The following is a 13,590-nucleotide window of genomic DNA, read 5'->3' as shown; positions in this document are numbered from 1 at the left end:
CATAGATCACCCTAGTTAAGGTGTTCTAATTGTAAGAGCACAAACAGAAGGCCTTAGTAACAATGACATCAAATAGAAACACCTGCTGTGACACCATTTTTATGGTAAGCTTGGGACACCTGGGATGTAGACTTAAGTCTGTAATGCTACCAGCTGAGGTGACTGTAAGAATGGTAGGGGTCAACAGAAAAATGACTCGAGATAATTAGCTTACATCAGCAGAAAACTTCAAAGGAAATACCACTGAAAAAGAGTATAAATATTGAACTCTCAAATGGGGTAATAGACTCGCTTGAAGGGGCAAAGCGATTCTCGGCTTCAGGGCTAGCTCTGTAAGTCTTCAACTCTTTGTACCTCGAGATCAAGGTACTGTATTTGATTTTGGTGGATATCCTGAATAAAACTAAGAACTGTAAAACTGTAGCAAAGTTAAGATTTGAGAATAAGGATCTCTGATAATAAGATTGTAAAGCTTTCTCTTTTTGGAACTGTTAATGTTGCGAATGACTCACCAACTGTAAATTACATGTCGGTTCTTTAATAAATCTATATATTTTTAGAATTGTCTCACATAATACTTCTGTATCAAACTCGCAAACTCAATCTCTGTACACGTTTGGTGAGGAGTTGCAGAATTCTGGGGGAGTTTTCCGGACCCTCATAATATCTGGAATGTTACAGTCTAGCTAAACAATTTAAAAGTGCTATCTGGAGGATGATAACATTTTCAGGTTGTTCCTTTCCTTTAGGGAGAGATAGTCCAGACCTTTAGACCCAATTAAGCATCTCTGGGATTCGGCTACCTCAAACTTTAGTTGAAAGTGAATATCTGAGGAATATGCCTGATCCGGGGTAGCCCTAAAGGGGCTAGGACTAGAAATAATCCTTTCGACATTACCTGAGCTGTTTTTCACAAAGTCTGGATGTTGGCCCAGATATTCCGATCCCTACGGGTGGGTATGCGCTGTGTACCCAGCTGTAGGGACATCGGAAATGCCGGTTTCAGGCATGCACAGCGCATGCGCTGAAAACCGGCATTTCCGATCTGTCAAGAATGGTCTTGACAGATCCTTCGGCTGCCCTGGAGAAGGGCCTCTGCGGGCGGATAGTTCCGCTTTTTGGTTTTACTATGTTTTTGGGGTGATCTCCATTCATATATTTGACACGTCTTCCTGTCAAATATATGAAGGGAGATTCCCTTCTGTGATTGGTTCCCCATGGCCCACGTGATCCTAGGGACGCTGCAAACTACATACGCCCCTGGGATACGTGCACCCTGCACACTTCAAGTTTGGAGAGGCCCAGGAGCGGAAGCGTGTGCGTCCCGGAAGCCCTCAGGTAAGGGCGTAGCTTTTTCCAGCTCGCAGGCCTTCACCCACGGGAGGCCTGCAATCGGAAAATACGGATGTCTGTTGCAGATCCAGATAAATAACTCAGCAATATATAAGACAGAATTGCAGCACAGTATAAATCCCACTGCTTGGTTGTGTATTTAGAGATTTAAAGACATGGGCCTAGAAATTCAGTATAACCACGTTTGGGGCGCTACAGCCGGGCGTTCGCTAAATTTAGCACCCGGCGCAACTTAGCGCCACCTTCGCCGATATTCAGTTGCATCGCCCCAAGAGGTTGCTGCTGCGCTAAAGCAGGCGATGCACGACTATCATAAGGCGCTAAGCCGGCGTGCCGAGGCGCTAACACCGAGGGCGGGCGCAGCGCAGGTGCGGCGAGTTTCTGAATGAAGGCAGACACGCTGGTGCCGGCCAGCTCTTAAAGGGGAAGGGTTGACTTGTTTGGCTGCCATGCCCTGCACACTGCAGCCCTGAAGCATGGCCTGACCATTGCTGGTTCATCAGTTCTACGCCCTGGATCATGGGGAAGCCCGCTATTCTTCCAAATCCCATTGCACGCTCTTGCTGCTTGTCCAGGGTCATGGGGAAGGAGATGTACTGACGTCTCCTTCTGAAAAGGGCATTGTTCACCTGGCGGATGCAGCAATGTACCGCGAACTGGGAGATGTTGGCAATGTCCCCAGTAGCGGATTGGAAGGAGCCGGTGGCATAGAAGTTGAGAGCCACCATCACCTTCACTGCCACCGACAGAGACGTCCTGCTCCTCAGCTGTGGCTGCAGATCTCTGCGAAGCAGGTGGCAGATCTCAGTGACCACCTCCCTTCTGAATCGCAGCCTCCGAACACACTGCTCCTCAGACATGTTGAGGTATGAGAACTGCTGGCGGTATACCCTGGGTGGGTAAGGCCTCCTGTGCTGATGCCTGTTGGCCCTTCTCCGTCTGGCCATGACTGGCACTCTCTCACGGCGTCTCTGATCCCTTTGAATGCAATGCAGAAAGCCAACGTTTCCACCAATTGCAGCCCCCATTATATGTGGCGACTCAAGGCTATGGCACTGAAAGTGAAATCCAAGTGCAAAGCTCTGGCCTGAAGCCAGAAGTACCTGTGCGAGCGCTGAATCAAAGCAGAAAGCTCTCTGCCTTTGTCTCTCTCCAAATATCCGTCTCTCACACAGAAGGATTGGCACAAAATGGCTGCCACTTATAATGCAGGAGGAGTCCCCTTTAATTAGCGCCCCCCGTGCCCCGCAGCGACTGGGAACCGTTCCCCTCTACCAGTCGCTGGGGGCGCCAGGCGCAAAGAAGGGCGGCACCACTGAAATTCTGGTTCGGGGCGCACCAAGAGCGTTGCACCATGAAATGACGTCACGATCTGCGTGCACAGCTGAGCGGGCGCTGCGGTTTAGCGCCGCCGCTAAATCTTGAGTGAAGTTCGCGAGAGGCGCAGATCGCGCACGCCCGGGCACTAGCCGCTTAGCGCCCCACTTCTCCTCCTCCTAAGGCGCTAGCGGCTGGCGCTAACAACTGAATTTCTAGGCCATGGTGCTCATTTTAAGCTGGTTACATAAATTGAATTGAAACAATCGCTGCCTCTGCAGATGTTCGCAATGGGCTGTGCGTGACCCAGAAAGGTGCTTTTCAGTATACATTAATAATAACTAACTATGAAACAGACAACATTAATTTGTTCAAAAATAGCACAACAATTATAATATTTCCATACTTTTTAGTCTATGTTTAGTTTCTCAAAGTACACTGGAAATCTTGTTAGAAAAACCTGAGGATTTGTATTTTATGGTGTCACAGGTGTCTTTGCCTAACATCTTGAACATTCCAAGTTGCAATTTTCTTTCTGGCCTTTGTCCAAGAGAATACTGAAGGGTTCCTTTTGGGAACAGACTAGGTTCTCGCAAAAGATCGTTTAGATGAATACGTTGCTTATGTTTCAAAAATGCCACCTAAATTCCTTAAGGTTCATGCAAGGCATTAATATTTTAAGATACCATTTGACAATTAGTGATCAGCATGTTAAGCCACAGTGAATCTTACACCCTGAATTTATTTCACATAATGGAGAAGTGGTTTTTAAAATTTAATTACATGTTAAAGAATTCTGCTATCAGTTCTTTAGTTGCTGCTTTTCATCCCTGCCAAATTGCTTTAGTCTCACTAAGTAGTCCTTAATATTTAAATAAGGAAATAATGAATGGCTGAAGTGAATTACAAAGATGAAGGTAGTTCTGACTTGCTTTGGGGCTACTAATGGGTATGATATTGAAACTGCAATTTATTGTCACTTTGCATTGATGCAAAGCCATTTTGAGTGGCAAAAAACCTGATCATAAACCCAAGGCCAATTAGGGAAAAACAAATCTGGAAAATTCCACTCCAATCCCTCTATGCAATTGAAACTAGTCCAGGAGACCACATGACCATGACTTACATTAATTGGTACCTACCTCTTGTATGATGCGATCTCTGCCCCAGCCAGGAACCGGTCCAGTTCTCTCTTAAAGGTACACAGTGAATTAGCACTCACCACACGAGCCAGTTCCATAGGCTTACTATTCTCTAGGAAAAGAAGAACTGCCTAACAGCTAACCTATTTCTTCCTTTGTATAATTTATATGTATAATGCTTATCTAATTGAAATCATTTATCAGTGTGCACATAATCTAGTCCCTTCATTATTTTATAGACCTCTTCGCCGGGAGCAAGTGGAAGCCAAGCGCAAACAGTGGAAGGAGTGCACGTCAACCCAAGTACCCCACCCACCCGCCCCTTCAACCACCGTCTGCCCCACCTGTGACAGAGACTGTAGGTACCGCATTGGACTCATCAGTCACCTGAGAACTCATTTTTAGTGTGGAAGCAATTCATCCTCAGTTCCGAGGGACTGCCCAAGAGATAGACCTCAATCAAATCACTCCTGAGTCTACAGATCTCTAAGGTATATGGACCCAACTCTTAAAGCCTCTCTGGGGAGCTAAGGTGCTTTAAACTGAGAATCATTCTTGTGGCCCTCCTCTGAACGTTTTCCAAAGCTTCAGTATCACCCACCATGTGAGGAGACCAAAATTGGACAAAAGTAATAAAAATGAGGCCTAATCAAGGTGTTGTATGAGGACAAAATGGAAAGTCCTATGAATGCAGCCAGTACCCTATTTGCTTTAGCTATAGCTTCAAGGTATTGGTCATGAACCTTTTATAGAGTTATGAACTATGATACCAAGATCTTTTTCTTTCACCGCAGGTTTCAGATCTGTTCCTTGTAAGGTGCAAGTATACTTCACGTTGGTCCTGTCCACATGCATAGCACTGCACTTCTCTAAGGTAAATACCATTTGCCAAGAGCAGGTTCATTTACCCAACACAACAAAATACACTTCCAGTTGTTTGGTCTCCTGTACAGTCTTAACATTGGCACATATCTTTATATCATCCGCAAACTTGTAGATCATTCTTCCAACACGTTCATCTAGGTTATTAGTGTAGATAGTAAAGAGCAAAGGCCTTAACAACGATCCCTGCGGGACATAACTGTCTTTCGGATGAGACGTTAAATCAAGGCCCTGTCAAGCCTCTCATGTCAACGTAAAAGATCTCATGGCACTATTTTGAAGACGAGCAGAGGAGGTTTCCCCAGTGTCTTGGTCAATATTTATCTCTCAACTGACTACTAACAACAGATCATCTGGTCATTATCACATTGCTGTCTGTGGGAGCTTGCTGTGCACAAACTGGCTATCGTATTTCCTATATTACAACAGTGACTGCACTTCAAAAGTACTTCATTGACTGTAAAGCGCTTTGAGACATCCTGAGGTCATGAAAGGCGCTATATAAATGCAAGTCTTTTTTCTTTTCACTGGTAACCAGTCTCCAAGCAGATCCATAGCCATTGATAACAACTTTCCCACTAATTCCACAAGATTCTATCTTGTGTAGTAACCTATTGTGAGTTACCTTATCAAATGTTTTCTGAAAATCCAGGCAGACAGTGTCCACTGGGCTACCCTCATCTATTAACCTGGTGACATCTTAAAATATTCAATCAAATTAGTAAGACACAACCTTCTTTTCCAGAAGCCATGTTAGTGTGTTTTGAATGCCAACAGCAACCACGAATAATGAAGAAAGTTATTGGCGGGGAAAAGAAAACACAAAAATGGAGGTTTACAGAGCAAATTCAGCAAGAGGGAAATGAAAACACAAAAAAAAAATAGATTGGGTTCAAGTCCCACTCCAGAGACTTGGGCACAAAAACCTCTTGGTACCATATAAATGCAAGTCTTTCTTTCTTTCTGAACAGAAATCTCCATCTGACTTTAAGAGATTTGTTTGAGCAGGTCATGGAAACACCTTTATCACTTTCCTAGTGTAAAAGAGACCAACTTTGATCACCTATCAGGCCAGGATGTCACTACAACATCAACGCATACATGAACAGAAAAGGATACCATTCCATTAATGTGCAATCACAAAAATTGTTATCCTACTTGTTAATGCCTGTTATCCAGGGAACATCCATGATCATTTCATTCCGCCATACTCCACAGACAGCTCCATTGTTTGATGGTGCTGAGAAAATAACCAGGCAGCTCTTGGGAAACCAGGGCTACACTTTGCACCATGACTCATGACATAGAATCTACAGCACAGAAACAGGCCATTTGGCCCAACTGGCCTATGCTGGTGTTTATACTCTGCACGAGCCTCCTCCCACTCTAATTACCTCTTTCCTCCCTGTCCCCGTATCCCTCTATTCCATTCTCCTTCATGTGTGCATCAAGCCTTCCTTTCTATGCTATCTGCTTCACCCATTCATGTGGCAGTGAGTTCCACATTTTCACTATGGTTTGTGTAAAGAAATTCCTCCCAAACTCTTTGTTTAACCTGTTTGCCGCCTTGTCCTGGACTCACCCACAAGTGGAATTAATTTCTCCACATGCACCCCATCAAAACCCCATATAATTTTAATCACCTTGATCAGGTCTCCTCTTAGTCTTCCCTTTTCCAGAGAAAAGAGCCCCAGCCTGCTCAATCTTTCCTGATAGTTGCATCCTCACAATTCTGGTAACATCCTGCAAATCTGAATCTGTACTTTCTCCAGTGCTTTTTATCCTTTTTGTAACATGGAGACCAGAAGTGCACACGGTATTCCAAGTGTGCTCTAACCAACATTCTCTATAAATTTAACATTACCCTCCTTACTTTTGTATTCTGTTCCTCTAGAAATGAACCCCAGTACTTTGTTTGCACTTTTTCTGGCCTCAATTAGAAGCCCCCAAAGCAGAGTACAGATACAAAGCAGTCTGTGCCACCAGCAAAGTCACGACTGAAGTAATGAATCTGTTGATAGATTGATCAAGTGGGGTGCTACTGTACTGTTCATCTAAGGCACAAAACCATTACTGTTTGCTGCATGCTGCACAATTTTGCAATTAAAGAAGGCTGAGCATACAGCTGGAGCCAATAGAACCACATAAAGAGAGGAAGGCGACCAGGCAAAGATGGAGGGTCATAATTTTCAGGTGGGGAAGAGTGGCCCAAAACACAGTAATTCATTACTACTTCCATAAGCTACTCACACCGACCATCTAACTATTAACACATTCTCCATCGTCAGGCTAACCTGGCAGATTGCCCTCGATTCCCTGCACACAAACTTCACTCCCTCAAATGTCAGTAAAATATCAAACAAACGAGAAATAAAGTTTCACAATTTATTGACTACTTATACAAAACTGAACATATCTAGTTCCTACACCTGTGCTTCCCCTCAGTGACTTTAAAAGTGTGCTTGATCAATCTTTAAGATGTGCCGAAGTGATGCCCCAGAAGGGGAGTGTTACCTGGACTCTGTGATTCAGGAGGTAGTCACACCAATTAGATTAATTAATTCAGATGTAGTCCGTGGTCAGGGACAGGATGGTGTGACTAGAAGTGAGGCAGGTAAGGGGATCCAGGAGGTAGTGTTGGAGGAGCCGCAGCCCTTGCTCTTGTCCAGCAGGTTTGAGGCTCTCACTCCCTGTGAGGATGAGAACAGGGACTGCGGGGAGGATGAGCAACCTGGCCACAGCACCATGGAGCGGGGGGCCATTCAAGTGGGGGGAGTTAAAAGAAATGTTGTAGTGGTAGGGGATAGTATCGTTAGGGGGATAGATAGCGTTTTTTGCAGCCGAGAGCGAGAGTCCCGAAGACTGTGTTGCCTGCCCGGTGCCAGGGTTAAGGACATCTCCTCTGGGCTGGAAGAAACTTGGAGTGGGAGGGGGAGGATCCAGTTGTCGTGGTCCATGTTGGTACCAACGACATAGATCGGACAAGGAAAGAGGTTCTGCTGAGGGAGTTTGAGCAGCTAGGGGCCAAATTAAAAAGCAGAACACAAGGGTAATAATCTCTGGATTACTACCTGAGCCACGAGAAAATTTGGCTAGGGTAAATAAAATTAGAGAGTTAAATGCGTGGCTCAAAGACTGGTGTGGGAGAAATGGGTTTTGCTTCTTGGGACACTGGCATCAGTACTGGGACAGGAGAGAGCTGTTCCGTTGGGACGGACTTCACTTGGCCAGTGCTGGGACTAGAATCCTGGCGAATTGAATAACTAGGGCTGTAGAGAGGGCTTTAAACTAATTAGTGGGGGGGAGGTTTTAAGAAAGCGAAAAATAAAAATGACAGCGGAGAAGGCAATAGAGCAAGGTAGCAGTGGGGGAATTACAACCCAGAGCGTGTCAGGAAGGGACAGAATGTATGATGATAAAGGTAAAGTAGTAAAAGGGGTAAAAACAGGAATAAATTGTCAGAAAACATATTTGAAAGTTCTTTATCTGAATGCATGCAGCATTCGTAACAAAATAGATGAGTTGACGGTACAAATAACTACACATGGTTATGATCTGGTGGCCATTACGGAAACATGGCTGCAAGATGATCATGACTGGGAACTAAACATATAAGGGTATTTGACAATTAGGAAGGACAGACAGGAAGGAAAGGGAGGTGGGGTTGCTATGCTAATCAAGGATGGAATCACTACAATAGTCAGAAATGATATTGGGTCAAAGGATCAGGATAGTGAAACAGTTTGGGTGGAGATAAGGAATAATAAGGGGAAAAAGTCACTAGTGGGCGTAGTCTATAGGCCTCCTAACAGTTGCAACTCTGTTGGTCGGAGTATAAATCAAGAAATAGTTGGGGCTTGTAATAAGGGAACAGCTATAATCATGGGGGATTTTAACTTTCATATTGACTGGACTAATCAAATTGGGCATGGCAGCCTTGAGGAAGAGTTCATAGAGTGTATTAGGGATGGGTTCCTTGAGCAGTATGTAACTGAACCAACCAGGGGGCAGGCAATCTTAGATCTGGTCCTGTGTAATGAGACAGGATTAATAAAAAATGTCCTAGTAAAGGTTCCCTTTGGAATGAGTGACCATAATATGGTTGAATTCCAAATTCAGCTTGAGGGTGAGAGAGTTGGATCTCAAACCAGCGTACCAGGAGACTATGAAGGTATGAGAGTAGAATTGACTAAAGTGGACTGGGAAAACAGATTAAAGTGTAAGACAGTACAAGAGCAGTGGTCTACATTCAAGGAGATATTTCACATCTTTCAAGAAAAATATATTCCACTGAGGAAAAAGGGGAGTAAAAGAAAAGACAGCCATCCGTGGCTTAGTAAAGTAATAAAGGATAGTATCTGACTGAAAACAAGGGCATATAAAGTAGCCAAATCGAGTGGGAGGAGAGAAGATTGGGAAGCATTTAAAAGCCAGCAAAGAATAACTAAAATATTAATTAAGAAAGGGAAGATAGGTTATGAAAGTAAACTAGCAAAAAATATAAAAACAGATAGCAAGAATTTCTACAGCTATATAAAAAGAAAAAGGGTGGCTAAAGTGAACGTTGGTCCCTTAGAGGATGAGACCGGGAAACTAATGGTGGGGAACATGGAGATGGCAAAGATGCTGAACAAATACTTTGGGCTTGTGGTGTATGGAACCTGTTCCACCTTAAGAGAACTTAAGCCTGTTCCACCTTAAGAGATGTACTACTTTCTCTGGCTGTTGTATACGTAATACCGGTGGTGACCACACCGGTATATAAGCACTGTGTAGTAATATTGTATTCAGTATAGTCCCGACCTCCAACCAGTAAAGACCTGTTGAATTTACTCTTGTAGTCTGTGTAGTAATTATCACTATAACACACAGACTTAACAGTGGCGACGAGTCCGATTCTTACCCTGCGGCAGTTATTTCCACGGCAGCTTCGTCCACAGACAGGATGTCGAAGAGAGGTTTCCACCCTCATCACCCTACTGGAAGACACGTCGAGCGGCAGGCATCGAGAAACCGGAGTGCAGAAGACATCCTGACCTCGAAGCCTCCATCAGCGACTGTCAGCTTTCTTCTTTCTACCTCGGTGGTGGGTAAGCCGGGCAGCGACGCGACAGAAAGTCAACCGCGTTGGCTGTACAGACGGGGCTGGGAAGACGGAGGAATAAGGGCGGTGAGATCGATCGCGACCGGAGATAAGGGCCGGGCCGCTTTCGAGCGAGAGGCGCAGCGCGGGGTCATCGATCGTGACCGGAGATAAGGGCCGCATTCGGGCTAAAAGGCGCAGCGTCTGGGGAAACTGAAGGCGCGAGAGCCACGGTGAAGCGGAGACAGCGTCGGGGGACGGTTGAAGACCGCCAAACGCGGGAAAACCGCCATTTTGTGGGCGGAGGACGACGACAAGAGCGAGAAGCCGCCATCTTGGATAACATAAAAATACAATAAATTGCAACGATGCCTAAACATGGGAACATTAATACCTTTGATAGTGACATCGAAGATTGGGCCATGTATGTAGAACGCATACAAAATTATTGTAAGGCAAATAAAATTCCTGATGCAGATAAAGCACTAACATTATTAAATTTAATGGGTGCGAAGACATACGGGCAATTGAAACACCTGTTATCACCAGATGAACCGGCGGATAAGACGTTCGATGAGATTGTTACTGTCCTGAAAAATCATCTAAACCTCACGCCGCTGATGCTAGCGGAACGATTTAAATTTTACGACAGAAGGCAGCTGCAGAATGAAAGCAATGCTGAATATTTGATGGAATTACGTAAGCTAGCAAAATATTGTCAGTTTGGAACGGGACTGACAGAGGCACTACGAGATAAATTTGTGTGTGGTTTATTTAAACAGGATACACAAAAGCGACTGCTCGAGGAGAATGAGCTGACGCTTGAGAAGGCGGTCACTATGGCAGCAGCACACAAAGCCGCAGCGAGAGGCACGGCAGTAATGCAGCTACGGTCACCGGAACTCGGTACAAACAAATTGGGTTTGAGTTCTGTCAAATGTTATCGTTGTGGAAAGACAACGCACGATCAGAACCAGTGTTGGTTTAAAAACCAAGAATGCAGAACGTGTGGCAGGCTTGGCCACATAGCTAAAGTATGCCGGTCAGGAAAGAAGACCAGCAACAAAAAGTCACCGCAAGGAAAATACGCAAAGGTACACAAGGTGACAAAGAACAGTTTGACTGAACAGAAGTCAGATTCAGACGCTAGCAGTAATGAACTGGATAGCTTAAGAGTACACAACGTTGGTAAGGATGCAGATCTCCAGACAATTTGGGTCACTCTTCAGATAGCAGGAGTCCAAGTAAAAATGGAATTGGACACTGGATCGGCATTGACGGTCATGAATAAGAAAGATTACAGAAGGTTATTCCAACATATTCCCCTACAGGATACGGAGATTATATTGAAAACATACACGGGGCAAAGAGTGTACCCCATCGGAAAAATAGAGGTAGAAGTGGTCCACAAGGGCGAAGAAAGCCAAGTAATGGACTTATATGTGCTACCTGAAGGAGGTCCACCACTACTAGGATGGGAGTGGATTAGGAAAATGAATATGGACTGGCACTCCTTGAAGGCACTAACAGTAGATTCCGGGGAAACAGATGTCAAACCTAAACGATTGTCCAGAATATTGGATGATGCTAAAGAGGTGTTCCAGCAGGGACTGGGAACACTGAGAGGAATTACGGCAAACATCAAGATTGATGAACATGCACAACCAAAATTTTTTAAAGCCAGACCAGTACCCTATGCAATACGACCTACTGTTGAAGCGGAACTGGAAGCACTAGAACGTTCAGGTGTACTGTCTAAGGTAGATTGGAGTGAGTGGGCTACGCCCATTGTTCCCGTTATGAAACGTCCTGCGAGCAACAAGCCAGGAGATCTAGGGAAGGTTCACATCTGTGGAGATTTCAAAATCACCGTTAATCCGGTGCTTCACACGGTGCAGTATCCGCTTCCACGGATTGAGGATATTTTCGCTTCATTGCCTGGCGGGAAACACTTCACCAAGATAGACCTGGCGCAGGCGTACTTGCAGATGGAGGTTGAGGAAGAGTCACGCCAATACCTCATGATCAACACGCATCGAGGGTTGTACCGGTACAATAGGCTGGTTTTTGGCGTGGCATCGGCTCCAGCAATTTGGCAGAGGGCCATGGAGCAGGTATTACAGGGAATTCCAGGCACACAATGTTACCTGGACGATATTCTGATTACAGGTGATGGTGATGAACAACATCTCGCAAACTTGGAACTGGTGCTCAACAGACTGAAAGAGTATGGACTTAGAGTAAATCGGCAGAAATGTGAGTTCTTCCAGAAGCGGATCTCGTACTGTGGCCATGTCATTGACCGGGAGGGGCTTCATAAGTCTCCTGACAAGATTGAGGCAGTTGTAAAGGCTCCCACTCCGGAGAATGTCTCTCAGTTGAGGTCGTTTCTAGGATTAATTAACTATTACCATAAATTTCTGCCAAATCTATCCACGGTACTGCACCCGTTAAATGCTCTTTTACAGAAAGGGGTACCATGGGAATGGGGCGAAAACTGTAAGAAGGCATTTCGCAAAAGCAAAGAATTGATCACCTCAGAGGAAGTGTTGGCTCACTTCAACCCGACACTGCCTATTCGGTTGGCTTGTGATGCTTCTCCATATGGTATTGGGGCAGTACTCTCACACAAGTTGCCAAATGGCATGGAAAGGCCAGTCGCATTTGCATCCAGATCATTGACCTCCGCTGAGCGCAACTATGCGCAGATCAATAGGGAGGCTCTTAGCCTTGTATGGGGAGTGAAGAAGTTTAATCATTACCTGCAGGGCCAAAAATTCACACTTCTGACAGACCATCAACCATTGGTATCCATTTTTAACCCTAAGAAGGGTGTTTCGGTGATGACAGCGCAGCATCTCCAGAGATGGTCTCTTTTCCTAGGGGCACATCAATATCAAATAGAATTCAAAGGTACGAAACAGCATGGCAATGCTGATGGGCTGTCGCGCCTGCCACTACCTGAAGAAGAAGACACGACGAAAGTTGACCCTGTTGAGTTATTTCATTCGACCATCATCGAGTGTTTACCAGTCACCAATGCAAGTATTGAAAGAGAAACCAGGAACGACCCGACACTGTCCAGAGTCTACGAGGTGACAGTGAAAGGATGGCCAACACGGGGTGATCCTCTGTTACCGGCATTTTCGGCAAGGCGAGACCAGCTGTCCGTCTGCCATGGTACCTTGATGTACGGGACAAGAGTGATTATTCCTCCCAAGTTAAGGGAAAGAGTTTTAAACGAACTGCATGAAGGTCATCTGGGGGGAGTTAAAATGAAAAGTCTTGCTAGAGCTTATGTATGGTGGCCGGGTATTGACCAACAGATTGAGGAGTTAACGAAAAGCTGCGCTGGGTGCCAAAAAGTGCAAAATGCACCTCCGATAGCACCGCTACACCCATGGGAATGGCCTTCAGCCCCATAGCAACGCATACACATTGACTTTGCTGGTCCATTCATGGACTCCATGTTCCTAATCACGGTGGACGCACATTCCAAATGGCCAGAAGTCATCAAGATGAATACCACTACTTCAGAAAAGACAATTGCGGTGTTAAGAACAATATTCGCAAGGAACAGATTGCCAGAACAGATCTGTTCGGACAACGGACCACAGTTTGTATCGGAAGAATTCCGACAATTCTTAAAGAAGAATGGAGTAAAACATTATACCTCTGCCCCATATCATCCGGCGACAAACGGGTTGGCTGAAAGATTTGTCCAGACATTCAAAAAGGCAATTAAGGCCATGAACGATGATCAGATTCCGCTGCAACACAAGGTCGACAAGTTCCTGATGTCATATCGAAACG

Source organism: Somniosus microcephalus, chromosome 5 (genome assembly GCF_052327205.1).
Source record: "Somniosus microcephalus isolate GS21.2 chromosome 5, FLI_Smic_1.0, whole genome shotgun sequence".
In the NCBI taxonomy this organism is placed as follows: Eukaryota; Metazoa; Chordata; class Chondrichthyes; order Squaliformes; family Somniosidae; genus Somniosus; species Somniosus microcephalus.
Note: the sequence above shows the minus strand (reverse complement) of the source record.